At 40.7% G+C, this 26,601-nt stretch overlaps 1 pseudogene; it reads right to left on the bottom strand.

Annotated features, from left to right (window-relative positions):
* The window catches only part of LOC119774414, a 51,259-nt pseudogene extending 26,653 nt beyond the window's left edge, over positions 1-24,606 (bottom strand).
* Between the last annotated feature and the right edge of the window lie 1,995 nt (positions 24,607-26,601).

Consider the following 26,601-nt stretch of genomic DNA (forward strand, 5'->3'; position numbering starts at 1 on the left):
TGAGATGTCACCAGTGAGGTTTTAAAAATGTCTGTGAACAGTGGAGACTGCTGATCAGCACAGTGCTTCTAGGTGGACGGAGAGACAGAATCTGGTCCAGCAGCTTTCCGGGGGATTCTGTCTTCTGTATAGTTTATTAACATCTCTCTCGTTTATGAAAAGAGTTGTCACTGAGGTGGGTGGAGGGGAGGGTTTTTAAGGTGGGTCAGATGAGAACAAAATACAAATATGGCCTATTTAAAAAACAATTGCATTACAGAAAGCTAACTTTGGTCTTAACCCTGTAAGCCCCATGTCCATGGTAAAGAAGGGTATTGGCAGTATTGCTCTCTCAGAACCCTTTTCTTAACCAAAGACTGAGAACTTATAAAAACATTGAGGGCAGATGAGTTGAAGAAAATAAATCACTGTCCTAGAGAAAACATGTTAGGGTCTGGGACTGGGGCAAAGGTAGACGGAGTAGGAGGAACTAAAAGGGTATGAACATTTTGACAAAGACGGTCTCCTTATCTTTATACTTGTCATGTGAGCCTTATCTAAAAAAATGACAGAATATTGTTTACTTTTTAATAAGAGAATGGTAAAATGATGCATGGAATTTATTTAGGGCTCCAAGAAATATCTTCCAGAACCAATGATCAATCACAGCTCAAGAGAGAATGAAGAAGGTAACATGATTATTCATTATTGCATTTTATACTGAAACACTAAAGTAAACACATTAACTAACTGAGAAACAGTATTATTTAAAACTCTTTTGGGAAAAAAAGGATAAAACTTGAATTATTATATCACAAACTGCAAAATGAAATCTCATGATAAAGCATTCATTGCAATCCAGCCAATGAGCTATCCACACATTTTGAGAATAACTAAGTGAACAAAATCATTTGCTTAGTTTTCTTATAAAAAATAAAAAAAAAGCAAATATAAATAAACAGGAGGTTATAATAAAATATGAGACTTCAGTAAATGTTGTTTTAGGTCTATTTAGTCCATGTAGAAAAAAAGAAAAACAAGAAAAAAAAATCTGCAGTTTAATTCTTTTTTTAGTGCTGATTTATTTCTCTTTCTCAATAAGATCCCTTTGATTTTTCACCCCATTTGGAAGTGGCCCTTTTTTTATCTTGCCCTGCAATAACACCTTACATCATTCTAGTTTAGAACAACTTAGACAACAGGGGGACAAATCTGTTCACAACAAAGAATCTGAAAAGATTACTTCATGGATTAAAGCCATCTCCTCCAGAAAACCCCAAATCCCTGCATTATAATCAGACTTACAAATTCAAGCTGCTATCAGTTGATTGTCCAAGTCTTTGCATTACAGCCTTTGTGCCGGAACTCAATCCGAAGGTCTTGATAGGCTTTATCCCCATCCCTTGCCAGCTGCATTAATTGATGCTCTGTCAGAAGCTGCACTATGTGGCCAGATAAAGCTCTTTTTGGGTGTAGTGTAATTCATTTTTACTATGCCTAAGGGGTTCAGAAGAGGGATCAGTGCTGAGAAAACCTTAGGAGTTGAATCATGTGATTATCTAATACCTGAGCCAATGAATCCGCTCTCTCTTTCTGCTATGATTACATATCACTGAAAGATATCTGCTGAATTTCTTGCTGTATGACTGTGATTCATGGAGCCCCATTTAGATAGATATAAGGGTAAAAAAACACAGCTAAAACGCTAATTTAATTTAAAACATTGTTTTTTTTAGCAAGTCTAAGAAGTTTACAACTTCATTGCTAACTTTTATCGTAAAATGCTTCACTGCATGAAAAGTGAGATTTTCGTCCCCGTAAACCCCCGTAAACTCCCGCAGATCTGCCTGATTTTCGTCAGTTTCCGACAATTTGCAACCCGTGCTTGTCCGCGTTTGTCGTGCCACAAATTGTCGGAAACGGACTCTGACGTATGTGGAGAGCGATCAGCTGTACTAATGGCCCTAATTAGCATATGAATGCAGCAAACCCGCGCGGCTGGCCAGGTCTGGCTTGAATAACCTTCTCAGTATTGGCTGAAACCACTATTCTCAAACAAGTGAAATCGCTCGTGATTGGCAGCAAAACCACACGTGGCCACGCCAGGCTTTAATTTTCTTACTGAGTATTGGACGGAACCGCTTCCTTTTAAACAAGTAAAGTCGCTCGTGATTGGTTGGCATATATATATATATTTACATATATATTTATTCATATATATATTTATTCATTCATATATATATATATATATATATATATATATATATATTCATATATTTATTCATTCATATATTTATTCATTCATATGCTGTGTATTTATGTTATCCTACACTACTACACAATTATTATGCTACCATCAAGGACATGAATGAATTTATACAGGAAATGAAGATTTGCCAGGAAGCTGTTTATGCAAAGAAAGAGCTTTATTAAAACACACCCAACTATATACAACGCGTATCCAAACACATGCGTATCTAAAAATTACAACTCCGTGAACGGTCCGTTTGCTTCCTCGGGGTTGGAGGTAACAGGCAGCATTCCCTCCGAGGCAGGTCCGATGTGCAGACGCCTACTGTGCGTGGCCCTGTACTTCGGCATCGCTTCTAACCGGGACTGCAGCTTAACACAGAGTTCAGTGAGATCCGGCCTACGAAATGGCGGCGACCGTACAATCCATCCAGAGACACCGCCGACGACGCCATCTTCTTCGTCGGACATGAGGTCGACGGTGGCGGACTTACAGAGTTCCACTTCCTCATCTGATAGCACACTCTGCCTCGCCTTCAGCAGCTGAAAAAAAAACAATGAATCAGCGCACTGCATATGGACACAACACATCTATCAATGCACCTGAAAAATAGTCACCAAATAAAGTCTTACTCTCTTTCTTCTGGCCCGACTCCGAGCAGATAGCCTGGCGGCCTCCGCACGCAGCGTGCTGGCTAGCAGCGTGTATCTGAAGCTCCTGCATACCGTCTCATAATACGTCTTACAGGCAGCTGGAAAACAATTAAATGAGAGTGGTATGAATAAAAAAATAAAAAAAATCAAACGCAAGTCACAGTAACAAGGAAGGAGAAAACATTAAAACAAGTCACATACACACAATGTTGTCTTTATCAACATCGTGCAAATCCGAGCAAATAGGAGGTCACCGCCTCATTGTGAGGCGACTGTAGTCTGTGAAAAAAAAAAAAAAGTACAGCTATGGTCGGTATCCATCCGTATCCATGTCCTTTTACCGCATATTCTTTAAACCTTACCCCTGCTCCGGTTCATAGCGCCTGCAATTAGTTTCCGAGTTGTTAAGACGGCATATTGCTTCCTGTGAATCACAAAAAATACACTTTAATAAAGCTTTAGGCTAGGCTGCTTTTAGCTTACCTAGTAAGGCTAGGTTGTCTTTAGCTTGCCTAGCTAAGCTAGGCTGCTTTTAGTATAGCTACCAGTAATCGAACATATATTTACCGCTAGCGTGGCGTTGTTCACCCGTCTTCTCTTCCTCGAGTTCGTATATCCTGCAAAGTTTCTCGACTGCAGAGCCGCCATCTTGTCCTCTATGGACTACAACCTGGAGCGCATCGAATTCTCCAGCTGAGTGAGGCGTTCATTCATGTCGGCAGTATGTTGGGCAAGCTGACGAGACAGTCCGCTGATAGCAATCAGCAGTTTCTTCTCGTCAGTCTGCGGGCTGGCCGAAAGTTGTGGACTAAGAGCAGTTGGAGGCGAGTTGAACGCGAGACGTCGTGCAGCCATTGTTCACGTAACAACAAAATACAAACACGGTAAATGGAGATGAAGTTCTTCTAAGTGTAGTAACACAAACATGTCTGCTAATATGCTGGTCTCGCGAGAAGTCGTAGTGCACAAAAGCTCACACGTGATTGGACGATGGGGCCGAAGGCTCATCAGGCTCCTCCAATCACATACGACGTCATTGTTATACGGAAGGACTCGCGAGAAGAGCTCGCGTCGCTCCATTCTGGAAGGTGGCGGTAATGGACCTATAAATTGTTTGCAATTGCAATTGTTTGTCTCCATAAGATTGAATTTGAGCAGGTGGACATTAGAGATAATAAATGCAACAACAAGTTTTTGAATCAATATTCTATAAATAATATGTACCCAGGAAGAACAAAAAGCACAGCTCTCTAACAAAATTTTAAGAAATCTATGATAGTCAAAATTAGGAGAAATTATTTGAAATTCCCAATTCCTCCTAAATATAAAGAATTACAATTTAAAATAATAAATAACATATATCCTTCAAATGAGTTTTTAAGAGAGAGATTTAAGTTTAATGTTGAGAATTGTGGCTTTTGTACAACTCAATTGGAAACAACTAAACATCTTTTTTATGAATGTAAAGAAGTATTAAACTTATGGGATCAACTTCGAACCTTTCTGTCTTCTAAAACAATAAATTTAGATTTTATTTCCTGGCAAAACATTCAATTCGGTTTATCCATTAAAGAAAAAAAATTTGGAATTTTTAATCAATATTCTAATAATTGTAACAAAGTATTATATCCATAAATGTCGCTATGCAAAATGCTCCCTCCCAATCTCTGCTCTCAAAAATGAACTTTCCCTTTTCAAAAGATGTCTGAGAAAGATGCAGAATTTAAATGCAATTAAATTGTTTGAGTTAATTGAAGAATTTCAGTTGGTAGTCCCCACTGATTAATTTACTTTAAACCCTATTATTATTTTATTTATTTTTATTTATTTTATTTTATACTTTGTTCCAGCCTGTGCATTTAATTTTATTTTTCAAAAGCAGGAGTTGTGATATTTCTTCTTGTATTGAAATATTTGTTATTGACTTGTTGTTTGAGATTGTTATTGTTTTCTTATATATTCAATAACAAAAAAAAAAAAAAAGTGGAAATCTAAAAAAAAAAATTAACCATTACAGCCAACTGATTCTGATTAAAACTAATTTTTGAAGTAAATTATTTTGTGTATTTTCTTTTACATAACATTTGCATACACAGTAATCTAGCGTACTTTAATTAAATAAATAAATTCAAGCTAAAATGTAAGAGTCTATAATTAGGCTATACTGGGCCTGATCTATTTCTACCATCTATTTGGAGGATATTTATTGCCACACTTTGGGCCACTTAAAACCAATTTAGCATGCTGACCTATGACCTTATGACCACAGTGTACCAATCTTCTGATGGCTACTTCCAACAGGATAATGCGCCATATTATAAAGTGAATCATCTCAGAATCATTTCTTGAAACTTTTCCACTTAAGTAATTGTGAATTGAGCATATTGACAGACAACATTTTATTTTTTATCTTAAATGCAAATTTAAAAAAAAATAATTACTGCTCTAAATTTATTGCTCTGTCAGCTAAAGATCTGTTTTGGTCTCTATACTTTAATTAAATAAATCAATTCAAGCTAAAATGTAAGAGGCTATACCTGATCTCTTTGTGTCAGAGATTTTCTTACCCAGGGTTGCAGGGGGGGTAAAACCCCCCCTGCAACCCTGGTTTGCATTTGTATAGCTCACAGCATGTTCATTTACATGTTAAAGCCTCCCCTAGAATTCCATGGGGGGGAGGCATGGGGGGAACACTGCCTAAGAAATTCCACGTCAATTTCTGACAATTTACGGGAGTTTACGGCAAGGCCTGCAAATTGCCGTAAACTGCCGCTAACCTGAAGTTCCACGACAATCTACAGTGCCGTATATTGACGAAAATCCCACTTTTCATGCAGTGCTTGCAATCTTTTAAAGTACTAATACACATGACAAAATTGTCAGTATCTCTCATTTAATGAAAGGAAAAACCCAGCATGGTCACAGAAATAACTTGAACCTGACATAAGTGAAATATACAATGTTCAAAAAGTTGAATGAAGAAATTGAAGTGAAACATTGTTTTTTAACAATGCTTGAACAGAGTGATTAAAAAAAAATTAATCAATGAAGAACCTTTTGAGGCAATCCCTGCAACCAAAAGATTCCTGTAACTTCGTATTAGATTTCTGCACCTTTTTAAGACGGCATGTTTCAGCTCCTTCAGAGATGCTCAACAGGGTTTAGGTCAGGGCTCATAGAAGGCCACTTCAGAAGAGTCCAGTGTTTTCCTTTTAGCCTTTCTGGGAGTTTTTAGCTGTTTGTTTTGGGTCATTATAGTGTTATGAGACCCATGACCTGCAATTGAGACCAAGCTTTCTGACACCGAGAAGAACATTTCTCTCTTGAATCCCTTGATAGTCTTCAGATTTCATAGTAGACAACCTTAGCCAAATATAGCATAGCATCCTGAGAATATAACAGAATCTCCTCCTTGTTTCACAGTAGGGACAGCATTTTTTCTTAACTATTTAAAGCCTGTACCATGAAATAATTGACAGGAAATTGGCATTTTTTTTTTTAAATTAGAGTTGTCATTGAACTTTCTAACGAAAACATCAACACGTTAAAATAGATCAGTTATTTGCAACATTATTCGATACATTAGGCATTTCTGTAAAATCTTTTATACGCTTTCTGTTCACTACTTGTGTCTAATTATGAAAGTCAAAGTTCTCAAAAACAAAAATATTACATTGATGAATGTAATATTGTATCAGCCAAATGTATCAAATATGATACACTTGGCTTCAAGGGCTAAGTTTGTCTTAAATTGTTTTTTTTTTTAATAATAACAAAGCTCCCTGACTCCTATTCCTTAGCAGCGTATGTAAACATTACCCACAATCAGTCCACTTTTAATGGCTTAAACAAACAGATGAAATGAGCGCAAATGAAAATATGGACAGGTTGTTCAAACTCATTAGCATATATAACATAATTTAAAGCACATAATTAACCTGGTAGAAAAGATAAAATTTCAACAAGAGTAAAGTAAAAAGAATATATTGAATCTAAAATGAGATAAAAAGGAAATAAATTACTGAAATAGACAAAGCAATAAATTAAACTATAACTAAGCATATGAAAATATTAAAGTTACCCCTTTTTAAACTGACACTATTTATCATGCTTCTATTCAGATTTTATGAGAAATATATTTTTTTAATGAGTCAATATTCAGGTAACAAATTTACATACAGTTCCTTTTAGAAGACGCATCAGCAGAGGGGATGCTGATTTTTTTGATCCTGCACATTATTTCACCCCAACATTTTTTTTTCTAACTGCATGCTGTTGAGCGCTAAACACCAAACTATGACAAAACCATTACAAATATTTATTTTCTGTGACATCAAGGATTTAGCTTTTTTCCCAATGCAGTGCAGAATCAGCTATAAGGCAATTACAGAGTTTTTAGCTCATCCCCGACATCATTCAATATCCAAACTCTTTTCTTCCGTTTCTTTAAAGTAGAAAGTGAATTCAAGAAGATTCTTTTTTTGGTTTAAATTGTAGTCATAGTAAAAAAGTCTTTCCTCAGCAGAAGTGTCAAGTAACGAAGTACACATATTTTTTGTTACTGTACTTGATTACACTTTTTACGTATACTTTACTGCATTACTTATTTTTCTTCCTACTTCTGAATTCTACTCATTACATTTTCCACAAGTATCTGTGCTTTCTATTCCTTACATATTTTAGAAGAATTGTTACTCGTTACTTTTGGCTTCAGTTTAATGTTTATAAATATTTATTTCACGTCATGTGCGCCATTCAATGCAGATCATTAGCGCCATCCACATCTTGTGAAAACTAGTGCAATTGAATGAGTCATATAACGCAAACACTCATTGGTTAGCTATTCTTCAAATTTGTGCTGAAGCCAAAGGAAATCATCAGAAGCAAGCAGGTGTTCTTCAAACTGTAAACGTGAATTGTCTATGCCATGCTACAACGTTGGATTCAGAAAAAAGATGTTGAAATGTCTGAAAGGTCAAAACAGACGAGAGCGTATCAGGAGATGGAGACGGAGACCGACAAGACCTCCCTCATCCTTGGCCCTATCTCAAAGAATTTCTTGAAATAGTCAAAAAATTGAGCGTTCAATTCATATTGTGGCATCTGGCTGTTTTTTTAAAGGTTACTTTATACTTTAAGTAGTTTTTGGAGCAAATACTTTTTCCCTTTTACTTAAGTAAAGAGGTCAAGTTGATACTTCAACTTATACCAGAGTGTTTTAAACTGCTGTATCTATACTTCTACTTAAATAACAAATGTGTGTACTTTTGACACCACTAAGGCAAAACCTATTAAATAGAAAGTGAAAAAATAAAAGTAAATCCTGAGTTAATCTTAAACAAATCTTATCATGACCTTGTTCATACCTTAGACGATGCTCTCACTGCTTCCTCAGGCGTTCCTTTATAATATATATTTCTTTCTAAAAGTCGAAATGTTTTTTCTGTAACTAGAATATGTAAAAAAAATAGCAATACCAGTAGTTATTTTTAAAAACACAAAAGACACTTAAATAAGTGCAATATTCTTGACGAGAAATATCGTAACAGTAGCTTTTGTGATTTTCTCTTTTATTTTCATTAAGTATGGGTAAAAACATTTTTATCCATGTGTGTAAACACCATGGTAACCCGAAAAACCTTTTATATTTGACAAATTACTGTGGCTCTAATTTTTCTGGATGTATTGATATCATTTAATTTTTCACAATTTATCATAAACTTCAGCCTTTGATGGGTTTTTTTTTTTCGTTTTGTTAATCCCAATCAGTGCTGTAAGAGGTGAACTGGAGCTTACAGTCAAAAAGGCGAGAGCTGGGGTATTCTCTGGATAGTTTAGTGATGCACAACAAGCCAACTGAAATATTAACCAGCTCGAACCTGAAAAGCACATTTCTAGGCACACAAACAACTTACAGCCCTTTGACACATTAGTCCAAAACATGCACATATATATACACCAAAATGTAAGCAACCTGGACAAACTTCCACATCTGGCAAGGGGAAGTAGGAATTGAACTATAAATCTTCATTTTCACAACAATAGATTTATAGGCTGGCTGCGTAGTAACAAACCCTGCGGATTTTAATTCATTTGAATACTGTACCTTTCCCAGCAGTACTTGTTAACAGAAGTTTCATGTCAATGTAAGCGCCTGAACTTACATGAGAATTTCTATCCTGTATCACTTAATACTACTAGTAGTAGGTTAAGAAGCGTAGAAGTTATTTGAAGTATGCGCCTGTGAGAGTGTGATATGTTGATGTCTTCCCCCCCCCCACAACTTAGAATAAACAACCAGTTTGGATAAACAATTATATTTTATTAGAGCTTCAAGCTCAGAAACTGATAAATGGAAATGGAATAGTAAATTGCTTTTTTTTTTTTAACGAAACAATCGGACCATAAAATAAAAGTTGGCCTGGAGTAATCAACAGAAAATTATGTCACCAAATAACCTTCAGAGGCACTTAAATGCAATCAGTTCCTTATGAACCCAAACTCTTATTTTGAATCGAAATTTAAAAAAAAAAAACCCTCAAAACTATTAAATATGTCCCGGGACCGTACTAACTGAAATGCTGGATCATTTAACAGTAACCTCATTTGAAAATGCAAACCGTGGTGAGACAACCCCAATTTTCCCACATAAAGTAAACATCATCAGTGTTACCGCCAGTCTAGGCATACAAATACATCACAAACATACAGCAAAACAATATAGGCAATAACGTCACGGCGTCCCGAATGTCCACCAACACAACTGTAAGCACAGTTCCTTGGAATCGAATACCGGTTATCCGTTCGGTGAGACCCCGCCCCGCAGCTGCACAAAAGTTCTGTCCCCAAGGTGCAAAAGGCTCCTTAAAGCAATGCTGCCTTCGGTGAAGTCAGGTGGCAGGGTATACTCACAGTTCCATAGAAGAGAAGAAGGGAGAGGGTAGAGAAAGGAATGTTCGACCTGTTCGGATCAGAGCGAACCAACGTTCATGGACCCCAGCGCCGTCTTCTCGCCGCGGCTCGCCAGCTGTCCCCACTCGCACGGTTCCAACACCCGAACTTTTCTTAAGACAAGTTTACTTGCAGGCATATATCTTCACTGCACCAAACTCCTCTGGCTGTAGGCGTCCGCTGCCCCGTCCGGAATTCCCCCTCCGGCGTCCGCTGCCCGGTCGGAATTCCCCCTCCATCCTTCTTCTGCTCCGCATCTCCACTCTCTCTCTACACCTATCGCTCTCCCTCCTTGGCCGAGCGTCACATCACGTTACTCCCCACATTCCCCCCTTCCAAACCCTGCCACCACCAAGACTTTTTGACAGCATTGGACCATGTTGATCAATGTCCACTTGAACACTATAGTCCATGTGTGCCACCAGGGAGCTTTCCCCCTTTTTTTTACCTTACATCAAACATAAACAAAAGTAGTGTAGATGGTAAGAACATGAACACGTAACAGCAAAACAGAACATACACATATTTCAAGACATAGTCTTTGAATCTAAGGGGGAGCTGACCCCTAGAACTTCTCTGAGGCCTAGTAGGCAGAGGCTAAACCTCCCCCCATCAATATTTTACTCATCTTTTTCCCCTCATCAAAAGATGCTCTGACTCCCCAAATTTTATTGCTGTGGTCTTTCCCTTTCACCCCCGGAAAAATTTTTCCCCATTTTTCCCCCCTTCCCCCCCTATGTCCCGTGTCCCCCTGCCCTGGTTTTTAATGTGGGGTTGGGGGCGTGCCCGCATGTGGGGGGGTCCGGGGAGTGCCAAAGGGTTTTGGTTAGGAGGGGCAGGGACAGTGCGATGTTTGGGACATAAATCATTTTTCACATCCTCCCGACAAAGGATCTCGAGGGCCCCATTTTGAAAAGATGGGGTCGGGGACTTTTTTCCCGCAAAACCCGGGCCCCTCGAAAGTGAAGGGGTTTTAAATTTGGTCCCTTTGGGATACCGGCGAGGGCCGCCAGCCTCTGGCTTAAAAGGTGAAAACTGGCATATCAGAGTGGGTTTTGTGCAAACCCCAAGGAAGGGGTCCCGATTCCCATCTTTTCCTGAATTTTTTTTCTGCCTCTTGGGGGGAAGGGTTCCCCCAGAAAGGGCCCTGTTTTCCAAAGGCCCCTAGGGGGAAGTTTGGCCCCCCCCGAGCCCTTTGGGGAAACAAAACATCCTTTTTTGTCTGGTTTGGGGCATCCGTCCCGCTTTCCCAAACTGCGTCTGCCCGCTGTCTGCAAATCGCTGGTGATGACCCAGGGGGCCCCTTTTTCAAGGGGTTTTTCCCCTCACTCCCTTTCCAAAAACCCTTTTCCCCCCCCAAAATGTCCCGGGGGGGTAGCCCGGGTCCCCCCCCAAGAGCAGATAGAAAAGGGGGAAATTTCCCCCCCGGGTTTAGGGTTTTTGGGGCAACCCTTTACATTAAAAAGCCCCGGGCAAACTCTGGGGGGGATATTCTCTCCAGTTCCTTTTCTTTTCAAATGGGGTAGGGATTGAGCATGTCGTGCCTTGTTCCTTTTAAAAAGTCAAACCCTGGGGGGTTTCCCCCGGGGGTGGTATGGATCGTTTCCCGGGTTTTGGGAATTCCAAACCCCTTTGACAAGATCTTTAATGGCCCCGGGGTTCAAAAATTTTCCGGGACCGTTTCCCCCGGGCGGAATGTAGTCTAGAAGGGGCAGCCCTTAATAGACAAAACCCAATTTTTTGACAATTTTCATTGGCGGGGGGTTTTGGTGTTTGGTTTTCTGGTAGACCGCAAAGGGGGAAACCCTTGTAACATATCATAAGGGACAAAAGGGCATTTTCCCCCACCCTCCCCCACCGATGGTCCAAAAAAGGGGATTTGTCCCTTGCCAGCACCTCCCAAAGGGGCGACAACCCTTGGTGCAGGTCAATGATGCCCCGAGCCTTTGGGGGAAAAGTTCTTGAGAGGGGTCCCGCGCCCCTTTCATTGCTGTGCCCCCGCACTTTAGTTTTTTAGAAAATGCGGGCCAAAGGGAGGGCCCCCGCCCAAGGGCCTCAAAAATTTCCCTTGTCACTGAAATGCCCCCCATGGGAAGTTGGTTTCAAACACTGTTTTTTGCAGAGACTTCAAACAACCAGCTGATACACGTCTTTTTTCCCCATCCCCGGGGTCCCCAGGGCACCGGAAAAGGGCGCCATGTTGGAAATTTTTAGACGGTCCCATGTTTCCCAACAAGCCCCCGGCCTTGTGGGGCCATTTTATTGTCCCCAAAAAACCCCCTTTCATTGGCTTCTGACATGCTTTCAAATGAAGAAAACTTTGGGCAATTTTCGGGTCTTTTCATCTTTAGCCCCGCATTCCCCCCCCAGCTGCTTCCGCATATCCCGCCCCCTCAACCCCTTTGACTGGGCTGCCCGAATGAAAAATGGATTTCCCTCGCCTTTCAGCACCCTAGTTGGCCACAGAAAAAGGGAGCCCCCTCATCTTCTTTTATGACCCGGGAAAACCTTCTCCCCTGTTTCAACCTCTGGCCCCCGTAAACCCCCGGGGGTACAGAGAGCCCCCGGGCCCGTATTTTTTGGTTTTTTCCGGCCCCGGTTTTTTAGTGAAATTCCAAAGTTAAATTTAGCTATCTGGGGCCCCCCATTTTTGCTCCCAAATGCGCTGGGTTGGCCCAAGTATCTAAGTTTCTTAGTGGGTTGTGGTCATAATGATTGTGAATTTAAAAAAAAGAAAACCGTAGGTCACGAAACTTTTTATTTTTTTGCCCCCTTTAGAGCAAGTACTCTAAACCCTTTTAAAAGCCCCCCCCCCTGTAAATTTCGGTCATTTCGTTCCCGAGCCCCCGACCCCGACCGGGGAAAGCAATTTTACCCGCTCGAAGCCCCTCCGGGTTTTTTGGGTCAAAACCGCTCCCAGGCCCCAGCCCCTTTGCCCTCTGTGGTTACGATGAAAGGGGGGCCCAAAATCAGGGTTTGGCCCAAAATGGGGGAGTCATGAGACACTTTTGAGGGGTTTTTAAAAGGGAAACCTGGCACCCCTCATTTCCCCTTTAAATGGCTGTGCCCCAAACTTTTTCTCACCCCTTTTTTTGTTTTCCCATCAGGCATGTAGGGGCCTTGTAATTTAGCCCAAAAAGGGGGGAAAAAAACCCCCTTTTAGTAAAACATAAAGCCCCCTACTTGAAAGGACTTCCCTTACAGATTGCGGGGTGGGCCAGTCTTCCGTACCTTCCCCTTTTTCCCTTAAACCCCCCCTTGAACCCCTTCTGCCGAGACCACAAAGGCCAAAAGGGCCTTTAAACCCCCTTTCCCGAAAAAGGAAACACTTCTTTTGGGTTTAATTTGAGTCCATGTTTTCCGCAACCGAAACCCCAAAAAAAGAGATCCCCAAGCGCTGCAAATTTTTTAAAGTCTTTTTAGAACACGAGAACATCGTCCAGGTAAATCGAACACATCAAAAGGGCCATTTCCCCCAGCCCCCAATTCATTAGGCGCTGAAACGTTGCGGGGGGGCCCTTTCAGGGGCCCAAATGGATGGGGGGGTCCATTCATAAAAGCCCCCAATGGTGTTGTTACCGCGTTTTTTTCCTGATCCCGGGCCGCTACCGCTACTTGAAAAGGGGACCCCCGGGGGTAAGGGGCCAAAAGACGGGAAAAAAAACTGCGCCTGGCCCAGGGCCCTCCAAAGGGCCCCCTTTCCCCTCTGGGGAGGGGAACAGAAACTCTGTGTGTTAAATTATTTAGTCTTCGGTTTAATTTAAAAACCAAAACCGTTTTCCCCGACCCATCTTCTTCCCTTGACCACCACTGGCCCGGGGAAAGCCCAAAGGACTTCAGGGTCTCCTTGGCAAATCCCGGGAAAATAGATTTCCCGCCCATTTCCCGCTTCACCCTTTTTGGGAACACCCCCGGGGGGGCAACCCCGGCCCATGTCCTTTTTTTAATGGGGTGAGCCCCGCAGTGGGGAAAACAGTGGGGTAAAGGTAGTGGGGGTACCCCTAGTCCCTACGTTTTTTGAAAAACACCGCGGTTTCTCTTTAAAAGGGGATTAAGTGATGTACCCGATCCGTGGGGAAAGGGCCCCGCAGGTCCCGCTTGGGACAGGGGACCCCCAAAAGCCCTGGCTCCTTTTCCCGCTTGGGTTTTTACCTGGGTCCCCCCAAAGGCTTTGACCCCGGGGTTTAAACCCGCCTTTCCCCCTTCAAACGTACCCCAAATTCTTTGGGAAGCACTTTGTTGGCTTTCAAGCTCAGCCACCCCTTGCTCTTGGAGGCCAAAAAAATGGGGTTCGGGCTTGGGTTCATTTTCGGGTGGGGCCTTTCCCCCCCACTGGTTTCTAAAACGTTGGCACTAACAGGGCCCGGGGGCGTGTTCACCCTGGGTGAAGCCCCACCAAGACTCTGCAAATTTTTTTTTTTGGAAACACCCCGCAGCGCCTTCAATGACTTTTTCACTGGGGGGGGGATTTATGACAGCCCCCCAACCCCCAACTTTTGACAAAGCCAATTCCCCTTTCCCAAATTTCATCCAAACCCCCTGCTCCCCCCTTGCCCATTTCCACAAAAGGGGCACAATGGGGGTCGCACCCCCCTCCGCGTGGCCCCTGCCTCTCTAACTGCTTCAACCCCCTCCTTTTGGCCAGCAAATTTGGTCAAGATTTGCCGAGCACCTTTTTTCCCCGTATGCCCCGAGGCCCCACCTTTTGCTTTCAGTCTCGTCGCGAAGCCAAAAAAACCAACACAATTTCCCCTGGAAGCTTCTTTCCCCAGGCACTCAACATCAGCAATCAGACACCCAATTATGGGGAAAGTCCAAAAACCGTTGGGCAAAAAAAAAAAAAAAAAAGTTTTTTTTTTTAAATGAAAAACCCCCAAAGTTTTTTTTCCCCCAGTGCGGGGCTTTCCCTCAAACTGCCTTTTTAAAGTTTAGCCTCCAAAAAAAGTAGTACTTTTGAGGCCCCGTATTAGCAAGCCGCAGGTTTCCCCACTCCCAAACTAACAGACACTTTTGTAAAAAAAGTTGGGCCGGGAAAGGGATTTTGCGGGGTCCCCAAAAACTTCCCTTTCCCCCAACCCGATCGGGGGAACCCCGGGGTGGGTTTTGCAGTGGCTGGCCCCTTTTTTTGCTTTGGGTTTTTTCCCGGTTTCTTTGGGTCAGTAAACTGAAGCAAAAACTTGGGGCAGGGCCCCCTTTCTCTTGGGCAGTTACGGGGTTGTAAGTCCCCGGGTTTACCACAAAGGTATAGCAGATCAGGGGCCGGGCCCCCTGGGCTCGGGGAGAGGGGGCTTCCTTTCCCTTTTCCCCTTGGGGGGGTATTGCCCCTGCCCCACTCTTTGGTGCAGTAAAAAAATTTTATCCTGTCTTGCCCGCAAGTTTTTTTATGGGATTCGGGCAGCCGGCCCGCAGTTACAGGCCCGCCAACAAAAGTTTCTTTCAGCAGAAGAGCGCTTACAGTGCCCCTTGGGGGGTTTTTTCTGGACTACTGAACAGAAACATTTTTCCTTTCCTTCCCCACCAGTCAATGGCGGGCCCGCATGAGCTCACAGAAATTTTTAAAATTCCCTCCCCCCCTTTTTGCCCCTTCATCCCCTCTGCGTTTAAAGGGAACGGGTTTTCCCAAAAGCCCCCCAAACACAAACGGGTCCATGGAACCTAAAACGGGGTCTTGGAAAACGCTTTTCGTTCAGGCCTTTTTTAAACGACTAAGTTTCTCCTGAGATCATAAGCAAAAAACCCCAATTTTTTTCACAAGCTACTTGCCCCTTTCAGTCAAGAACTCTCTTTTGCCTTTTGCCCCACAGGGACTTTTTCCCCCTTACACCCCCTCAAGGGGCCCTTAAACACCCGCCTCAAACATTTTGTGGGGGGTACTCTCCCCAGCATAGGGTTAAAAAGTTTTAAATTTTTTGTCTCCTTTCATGGGGTTGCTTTATTAGGGTTTCCCCCTTTTCCTCTTTAGGGGTTTTTACATACTTTAAAAAATTTTGATTTAATTGAAGCAATCCACTCTTCTATACTTGCTCATCACTTCCTTTTTTGCCTGTGAAATCCCGTGCACTTTCCCATCTCTCTTACATAAAACAGTAGGGGTTTTTTTTTCTTTTAAGCCCCCCACTTTTGCCCCCTTTTCCATAGCCTTTTTTTTGATCTTTTTTGGCCTGTTCAAGTAGTGGGTGTTTGTTCCCTTTTATATTCCCAGGATTGTTTTTTGAAACCTTTTCTTTGGGGTTCTTCCCAAACTGCGCCCCGGGGAGCTGATTTCCCTTCTTCTGGGTTTTGACATTTTTAAAATGGGCTTGCTAATAACAACACCCGATATTCGGGGCGTTTTGGTACGGCAAGTAAGCGCCCCGAACTTTAAAGAGAATTTCTATTGTATCACTTAATACTCTAGTTTAGGTTAAGAAAGGGAGAATTTTTTTTAAAATAGGCCCTTGAGAGTGTGATATGTTGATTTTCTTCCCCCCCCCCCCAAATTAGTTTAAAAAACCCCCGGTTTTTGGGTAAAAAAATTTATTTTTTAGAGCTTCCCAAACTAAGGGAAACCCGATAAAAAAGGAAAAAGGGAATAAATAAATTGCTTTTTTTTTTTTAACGAAACAATCGGGACCATAAAAAAAAATTGGCCCCGGAGTAATCCCAAAAGAAAAATTTTGTCACCCAAAAAGCCTTTAAGGCATTAAATGCCCAAACCCTTCATTATGAACCCAAATCCTTTTTTTTGAATGAAATTTAAAAAAAAAAAAAAACCCCCAAAACTATCAAAAATGTCCCCCGGGGGGCCCCCCCCCCCCTTAAATAAAAATGAAATTTCTTGGGATCATTTTTAAAAGTAACCCATTTTAAAAAAGCAAACCGGGTGAGACCCAACCCCCAAATTTTCCCACATAAAGTAAACATCAAGTGTTACCCCAGCCTCTTGGGGGAAAAAATCATCACAAACATACAGCAAAAAAAATATAGGGAATAACGTCACGGCGTCCCGAATGTCCCCCCAACACAACTGAAGCACAGTTCCTTGGAAAACTATACCGGTTATTTCCTTCGGTTTAGACCCCCCCCCCCGCAGCCCGCACAAAAGTTTTGGGCCCCCAAGGTGCAAAAGGCTCCTTAAAGCAATGCTGCCTTCGGTGAAGTCAGGTGGCAGGGTATACTCACAGTTCCATAGAAGAGAAGAAGGGAGAGGGTAGAGAAAGGAATGTTCGACCTGTTCGGATCGGAGCGAACCAACGTTCATGGACCCCAGCGCCGTCTTCTCGCCGCGGCTCGCCAGCTGTCACCACTCGCACGGTTCCAACACCCGAACTTTTCTTAAGACAAGTTTACTTGCAGGCATATATCTTCACTGCACCAAACTCCTCTGGCTGTAGGCGTCCGCTGCCCGGTCGGAATTCCCCCTCCGGCGTCCGCTGCCCGGTCGGAATTCCCCCTCCATCCTTCTTCTGCTCCGCATCTCCACTCTCTCTCTACACCTGACGCTCTCCCTCCTTGGCCGAGCGTCACGTCACGTTACTCCCCACATCAAGAAACTGCCCTATTTTCACTGCATTACAATGAGTGTGTTACATTCCCCTATTGCAACGTTCAGATGTCCACAATAAAAATGAAAACACCAACATTAACAGTAGGATACCAATTTGTCTCACAATATTTTTGGGACTTTTACATTGATTTCTACAGCTTCACCTTGACCCTAACACTAAACCTAACCAAGGTTTCTTACCTAACCCTAATTCCAACCTAAACTCAATTCACAGTTTAGTCATAAACATGACCCGCATTCCTTTTCATCATGGAGACTGTACATTTGTCCCCACAAGAACCTATCAACCCTCAAAATGTAAAGGTTCTGCAAATTTTTCTTATACAGGGAAAAAATGCTTTTCTTTATTAATCACTGCATATATTGGGTTTCCATAATTCTAAGTTGGCCTAAAATGATAGTTACATAAATGAGGAAAAAATACCTATACCTATAAAATATGCAAATCTTTAGCAAAAACATTTGGGAGAGACAATTATCTTATAAAGATCATTAATGCAAAATACAAAAAAAAAAAACAAAAAAAAAAGAGGCCTGACAGCACTTTTAACATTAGAATCTGAAAAAAAAAAAAAAAAAAAAAACGTTCAATAAGGTTATATGGTCTTCAGAAACAAAAGATGTGAAAGTAAATGTATTACATTGGTTACAAAAATACATATCAAAAGCTACCTCTCATTTTATTGTCAACTGAAATGTGTCCAAACCAATAAAGACCAGTAAAGGCTGCAGATATAGGAGAGTGACTTTTCCGTTGTTAATCACATTGGCCCAAAAGAACATAGAATAGCTGAGTATGCTGATATCAAATTGAAAGTAATCAATCCAAGCTTTGCTACAGTTAATAGTTTGTTTTAAAATCACAACTTACCCATCAATCATCAATGCATATAGAATTGTTGCCCTGAAAAAACCTAAAATTCTATTCAATCAGCTTAAACTGTTTAATTTAGTTTTGCGTACTAGATGAATTGAATTTTTATTTTAGACTTCACATTTAAGGACATTTTTGTACCCAACTCTACATAATTCTGTTAATGTTTTGGCTTTTGTTATTTTTTTCCCGTTTATGTTTGAAAATTATTTTGTTTCATCCTGCAAACAATGGAGTTAGAGTTGAATGTACTATAACACAGCTGCCTTAGGAAATGCATTGATATCTAAAAATGGAAGATATCACTGTAAAGATCATGTCCTTTGATTTATCAAGTCCATTTATATAAAATTGAGTCTGATTTGCTTTGTCAGAAACTCCAGACTACATACTGTAGGTGGAAGCCGTTACAACCATTTGGATGACAATCAGACAAAAGTTGGCTGGAATGACTCTGGATTCTGTCTACCATAAATGGTATGTCGGGATCATTTAAGACATGAAAGGTTTAGGTGAAAAATTATTTTGTAAAGTCTTTTTGCATCATAAATTGTTGGCTATTTGAGATTTATGTTAGTAGAAATATGTAAATGAACAATTATAGATGTTTGACTTTTGGCAAACCAAACAAGACACATTGCATTGTTGTAGTTTTTAACACTTTTTCAATGTAAGCAGATGAAAAACTTGAATGTAGGAGGTGAAATATCCAAGATATATATATTAAAAACACTTAATTGTAATTGCAAGCTTTCTGAAATAGCATAATTTATACAGCCTCTTATAAACTCTAACATACACAGACCACATTCTATTTAAAACTCCTTAGGGCACAAAAATGCCTAGGGGACAAGACAGGGGGCAGGAGGTTGGGGTTTAAGCCTGAGGAAAAGGAGCATGGGTCTTTCCTTGGAAATACAAGAGAAAGAATCTGGAGCATAAATACAGTCCACAGAGATTTCTGAGCCGAAGATGGTGGATTAGTGTGGGAGGTCCTAATTTTGCATCTGTGGAGGTATGTTTCCTTTCAAAGGGCTTGGACAGAATGCTCACAGAGTAGAGAGGGTCCTAGTGGCCCCCAGGGGAGCTTTGAATGAGAACCATGCAAAGCCTCATGGAGACATTAACACACAGACACACATAGACGGACACACATATGTGAAAAAAATCCTTCCACATACAATTTATCCAGTTCTCCCAGGGCTCTAATGCAGATAAGCTTAATGAGCCTCACGAGGTGCTGAAAAGGCTTTGCTGTCTGGGGTCAAAAGTCAAAATACTCTCGTGCATAACTAAAAGAGCCTCTCAGGGGTCATGCAATGTTTATGTGGAAATCCCACCTAAAGTGTGATCAATTATGCATCGCTTTGGCTTAGTGGGGGAACATGATGATAGGCTTGAATCCTTGTGTTCATTCCAGATGTTAGGTGGATTAGGTTGTCTGCAAAGGATTATTTGTCCAGAGATATTTTTATGTGGTTTGGAGGACATTTAAACTGGATCTCATTTAAGCTACTTATAAGACTCTTCAAATCATCATGTCAAAAATGCTACCCCACAAGAAAAGCTAAAAGATAATTGGGAAAAAAAGTACTGTGACATGTTGCCATGGTGTGTGGATGATGAATGTGATATATGATTCACTATTATGGTATGAGGGTTTACTTACTAAAACCATCTACAGTATATAGCATGACACCAGGACAATCTTGGAAACATTCCCACACCAAATTATAATTCTTCATTTTGGAAGTTCTATAAGAAATCTCATCGCAAGTCTAAAGTTCTGTGCTTGTTTAGTGAAATTAGAACAAAGGTGGCTTGCGGAATAATCGTAGTTTAGTTTGCATGTTTACTCAACTTAATGTTAGTAACATTAATTTATGTTAGATTTTGTGTTGCCCACATAACATTGTACCATGTTGACCCCGCCCCTGTGGTGAACCCTGCGCCTGCCTGTTCGTGAGGTTGTGGACTTCCAATTTTTTGTAACTTGGCGCCAACTGCGCACAGCAGCCTCATTCCAAACTGGTTTATTTAAAGTTGCCCTCCCTCAACAAGTTTGACATCAAGTGGCCTAGAAACTACAAGGATCATAGTTTTGTTGAATGCTATGTTGTTATTGTGTATTTGTTGAATGAAAACAGTATACACAAAATACTGCCACAGGTTGAGTGGTGATTTTCTTGTACAATTTGGGGGTACAAACAAGGACTAGGTTTCTTTTTCAATCAACCTGCAGGGTGAATATAGTCTAAAACATCAAGCAACAATATTTAGCTTCTTTTTTTTATTTGTTCTTTAAATTCAAAGAAATGTTCCTGCACACTGTATGGCTCTCATCAGTCTGATGAAGGTTATAACTGCCAAAACATAACATCAATAAATCCTAGACTTAAAGCAGGCATGCCCAAAGTTGGTCCTTGAGGGCTGCTGTCCTGTATGTTTTAGAGGTTTTGTGTTTTCTATTAATAGTTTGTTACATATCAGAATAGGATGTGCTGAAGCAGCAAATTCTCTAGGACATCGGCCCTGGAGGACCGACTTTGAGCATCTTACCCGGACTGAGGAGAAACAAAACTGGACTGGTATTAAGTTAAAACCCCTCTTTTCAATGATCTGAGGTTTCCATTCATTTTCATAATCAAGGTTACAGAGACTGGAGAGTGAAATTTGGGCACAAAATCTAGACATATCTGTATTGTCCTTTTAATTTAGAATGTGTTGTGATTGTGTTCTCTTTGCTCACCTGATTGATCAGTATTATGTCAACTGCACAATTGACTTGCACTACTTTTTCTGGCAGTTTGAAAACTTATATCTAAAAAAACAACACCAATATAACACCAATTGACAACACATATCTCATATATATATATATATATATATATATAACCTTCCTTCATGTCCCGCTGCAAAAAACACTGCTATATATATATATATATATATATATATATATATATATATATATATATATATATATATATATATATATATATATAGCAGTGTTTTTTGCAGCGGGACATGTAGGAATGATGACAGTGAGGAGGGCCTTGCTGGGGCATTACAAACATTTTTGGAACCCTTCAGAAAAGGTTTGATTTATCAGCTTAAGAAACGTCACAATTTGCTGCTGTGATTGGCTGAAAGTATTTTATGGAAGGCGGGTACTAGCTGGCATGTCACCCAGTCAGCTCGAAGTGTTGTATAAAACGTCCCTCCTTTTCGAGGACAGACTAAATGGCAGCCATCCCAAACTGATAACATAGAAACCAACTCAGTTCTGTACATATCAATCTAGCTATGCCAGGTTAGTTATCACAGCCAATTGCCATCCGATATTGGAGTACTTAATGCTTCTGCTTGTTTCTATATTTTTTGAGGCTTTATTGTAACAGTGAGACTTGACACTACCCCTTGGCCTCATCCCTGTGGGTCTTGCCTGGAACACCTCGCAAACTGTACAGAAAAGATGTCTCAGCCACCTTAGCTGACTCCTCCCTTAGTGCATAATATTGAACATAATTATTAGAAGCATGTGTGAAAAGTAGTCAGTCATGCTACAACAGATATCATTGCACCATAAACAACAACATTTCAAGAAACATGCATTTAAAATTTGCATGAATGGGCCTTATCCTTAAAAGGTTTACATGTAATAAAACAAGTACAAACTTGATTGCACCTGCAGAACAGATCTTCCAAAAATCTGAAAAGGGATTTGCATGTATGAAACAAACACATTTATGACTGAGATTTATATAAATAATAAATAAAACCTGAAAGCGATTGCAGGTGCTGTTTCTGTATCTATATTTAGTAGGTGTGAATGTCTGCTTAAAACATATTCAAACATTCTGAGGCAATGTTTGACACAAAGAATGGATTTGTAAGGTCACAGAAGATGTCATCAGAGTGTGTTCATGTAAAGATATTTTTAACTTTTGCTTGTAGCAAATTGAGGTATGGTGTACTGTACTATGTGCTATAAATAATGTTTATCATTATCATTGTAGTCATTAGTTTTTAATTATCATAATTACCTGAATCTCCAGTGTTTATAACTTCATCTTTCTTTCAAGCCATTCTCCAACTGCCAGTGGCATATGCAATTTTTTTTTAAAAATGTGGCAGAACCAAGCCGGTTCACTAGTCTTATCAGTCAGAAGAAAAAAATCCTACCACCTCCAACACACGCACTTATTTCTCACAGAATTTACTTTTTTCTTTTTCTTCCCCAAGCAATGTTACAGTCTTTGTTTGGATTCTTTGAAGATCAGGCATAAGGGATTACGTAAATGTATACAATTCGAGTCTAACTATCTAAAATTTGTATTTTTGCTTCTCTGCTAATTTCTCCCATTTTCAAATAATTTCATGAAATCATTATTTTTGCCCAAAGTTATTATACCTCAACACCTTCTTCACATATACAGTCATCCAGAGAGTTAGTGTACCCCATAAATATTCTGTAAAGAGTGTAGATAATAATAGAAAGACGAGTGGAGACCATAAGCTCTTCCGACAGCATAATCTACATTGCCCAAAACACTGATTCTTTGACCTTAGCTGTTCACCCACTATTGTGCAACGCTTCTAATCTCATCATTTCAGTTAATTCAGCTTTAATCTGAGCTAAGTAGAACTGCAAATGCCAAATGTCCAGTAAGGCGACATACACAAATGTGTCTCCCTCAGATAAGCAGCTTTTTCCATGACATGTCATAGTATTATGTAAAATGAGTTTGGAAAAGATTCAGCCTGACCTTGGCCTGTAGGGACACAAAAAAAAAAATTATGTTTACTTGTTGCCTTATTTAGAGAATTGAACTGTGCTAGACATTTTTGGCAGTACTAGATATTCACAAAATCCTGTTGCATGCAAAGAAAGATTTTGGGAGTTTTAAATGTTGAGACCAATTGATGCATCGCCAGCCATTGGGATGGAGTCTACTAAGAAGACAGGAAGCATTCAGGAAAGCCCAGGCTCATCAATAATGAAGGTCTGTCACCAATGTTCTGGGATTCTTTGATTTACTATATTTAGATTGAATGTCAACACTCAGACATATGAAATGAAAAATAGGAGAAAAGGAGTAGAAGGAAATCTTCTGTTTAAGGGGAACTCATTTAAGGAGTGCTGAAAGAATGTGTCTGTTAGAGCTTTTGACATGTATTACAAAAAGTTGAAGAGCTCAATTGCACATAGACGCAAAAGTTTGCTGGATTTCAGCCCTTTAGTTCTACTTATCATTACTTCCTTTAATTGATGTTTAAAAAGGAAAATTGGGCAATTCACCTTAAATTGTTATCTACCAAACAGACAATGCAATAATGTGTTATGAAAATAGGTGTTTCACAGGTTAACTAAGTTTTTTGCTTTCTGCTCAAGAGTTCTGAGATCTTACCTTTTGAAGCCATTGAGTGTTATTCTCCATGGTGCTTTCCAGAGTCTCCAGCTTCTGCTGCTGCCATGAAGGCCTTTTCTCTTGGTTTAGACTGTCCTTGGAATGGCTCTTGTTTGGCTCATCCTCTGGTGGTGAGTCTCGCTGCAGGGTATTTGTTACCTGGAAATCTTTTAAGGGCTTACAATGCTCCACCTCGGGAAGGATGAAGGTGTATGTGCAGGCGCCGTGCTGCACGATGTGCTGCTGACGCTGGGAGGCAATCACTGTAGTCAGCAGGTAGGCCAGGTAGACAAGAGTCAGAGACAGGAGGTGACCCATGTCACAAAAGAAGGGTAAATGGAAGCAGGAATTGGGAAGTTTCAATACGTGGTCAGGTGGTTGAGTTAGTCAACCTTTCTTTCTTGTATTTTTTTTTATTAAAATTTGTTCTACACTTTGGTATATTCTCTCTTCTCTTTTACCTTCTTCTGATTTCAAATCCTGTTGCACCAGCTTCTATTTTATAACTTTTACTTCTCCTTATCTGGCCAGTCCTCTTTCCTTTTGCATCCAGAGACTTCTTGGGATAAATTTATCCTCCTGTTTTTTTGAGTGAAGGCAGAAAGAAAACATAAACAGAGGATTGCTCCATGTAGTAACTCCAGTACTCAGCCAGCACATTTATGTCTGAGCAGAAAGCCAAGAGCAAACTCCAAACATTGATCACTCTTCTTCTCTCAGAGAAGTCCTTTGAAGCCGCTGGAGTCCTGGCGCTGATCTTAGAGGAAACAAAAGAGCTGAGGTATTGTGGTGAGTGGCCTGCTTAAGGATGTTGGCTGTAGTGGTAAAGCCCTTAAAGAACAAGGAAAGAGGAAAGGAGAGAGGGGTTTGCCTCTCTACATTCAAAAAAACCACACACACACGATCACACACAACGCCTATGCTCATGATAACTCAACGTCCCTTCCCTCTTGTACTTTCTCCCTCCCTTTTATGCTACTACTGTTCGGGGGGGTTAGGAGAGGAAGCTTCAAAATTACACTCACCGCAAGAGAAAAAAGTGGGAACTTTCTGTGAAAACTGTCTCCTCCCTCTTGGTCTCTGCCACACATTTTATTCTGTCTCTGTGTCCCCTCTTAAGCTCAAGTGTAATGCAAAGGCAGGTCCATTATCAAAAACAGTACTTCATCAGCAGCTGATACAACATTCATAAAAGATATATGAAAAGTCAGGGTGAGCAACATTAGAATATAATGTGTGTTGATAAACATCCTTGTCAGTTAAAAGAATAGAGAGCAACAACATTTTTATAGTCTCCAAAAGGCTGCAAGGAGTTTCAGCCAAACAGATACAGTCTTTCCAACAGCCAATTTCAGGAATTTGTTTACTCAAAATCTATTTTTAAGATGATCTACTGCAGCATTGCTTCTGTGATCTCTACCATATTTTAGCTCAAAGGGAAACTTTTCTGTCTATATTTCCGTACTACTTTGATATGGGGCGGGGGGTGTTCCACTTATTCTGACATTTGTGGCAACACCATCTTTGAGTAGTTTGCCGTATTGTGTGCAGAAATGTCTAACCCAACTATGTTTTTCCAAAATTATTGTATGTGGTGAAGATTCTCAGTCATCCAGGTCATAGTCATTCCAAAGAAGGTAAAAACAATCCACTAAACTTTTTTTCCAAGTTTGAAGGGGTTTTGCTTCCCATGCAGGAAGGGTTTTTGATTTGAAAAAACTTCCTGGATGGTAAGCAAAAAGAAACTGCTGGACCTGCATTGGATGCTTTGAAGTCTCTTTCCAGAGGGCAGCAGGGAGAACAGTACATGGTTGGGTGTGAGGTGTCATTTATAATGTCACAGGCTTGGGACACGCAGCGCTGGGATGAAATGTCCTTAATGGAGGGAACAGGAGCACTGATGATCCTCTCTGCTGTTCTCACCTTCTTCCAGTCTGAGGCGCTGTAGTGTCATGCTCAGGGGGAAAGCAGCAGATATGGTACAGTATCCTCAGTGGAGCGGTTCTGTTGGTAGGCGAACTGGAATGGATCGAATGTTGGCAACAGAGTGCCTTTCAAAGCACTTCATCATGATAGGAGTCGACAGTGCGAGTGCGACAGGCCAGTAATCATTTAGTGAGGTGACCTGAGGCTTCTTAGGGACCGGAATCATGGTGACAGACTTGAAGCATGCTTGCACTACAGATCGGTGAAACAAGGTGTTAAAAATGTTTGTGAGGACACCAACCAGCTGATCTGCACACTCCTTGTACATCCGCCAAGGTGTATGTTATCATACACCTTCAAACCAAGGAAAGCCCTGGTTTGACCCTTCTCAGAGTTTTCCTCACTTTAGCTACATACAGGCTTAGTGCCTCCTTGCCCTGGTGTGGAACAGCTCTCACTGCTGGAGTGCTGTTTAGTGCCTCAAACCTGAAGTTCTTCAGTTTATTCAGGAAGTAAGTTTTTGTTGTATAGGGCACAAAGTCAAAAGAAGGGTAACAAATATTGCTTTCTGGTTATAGAAGAACGGTTTAGTAGTTGTATTTTGGGATAAGAAACAACAATAAAGCTAGCATTCCAGCTTGAGTAAGAACTTGGATTCATTTCAAAACAAAACTGTTTACAGATTCATTTATTTGTGAAAGTATTATTCAGAGTTTTTTCAAACAGTGCTTTCAGCACTCCAGACCTGATAAACCAAAACATGTAGTCACAGGAACATGTGGTGGAGGTCTTTCTTTGCTAAATCTTTAACTTACACCTCTGGGAAAGGTGAAAGGGAAAGGTGAATTGGCATTGTTCAGGACCTCACTTGCAGATCCAGCTCAATTGGTCTGCAGTTAGTAAGTCATTGGTTCTGCTTTGCAGCAGCTAGAGACAAAGTTGAAGGAACACTTGCTGTGATGAAAGTTATAATGCTGAAGAGAGAAGCGTTTATTTTTTTGCCTTCTCCATAG

The sequence above is a fragment of the Cyprinodon tularosa genome, unplaced genomic scaffold (genome assembly GCF_016077235.1).
Source record: "Cyprinodon tularosa strain WSP-4 unplaced genomic scaffold, ASM1607723v1 ctg810, whole genome shotgun sequence".
Classification (NCBI taxonomy): Eukaryota; Metazoa; Chordata; class Actinopteri; order Cyprinodontiformes; family Cyprinodontidae; genus Cyprinodon; species Cyprinodon tularosa.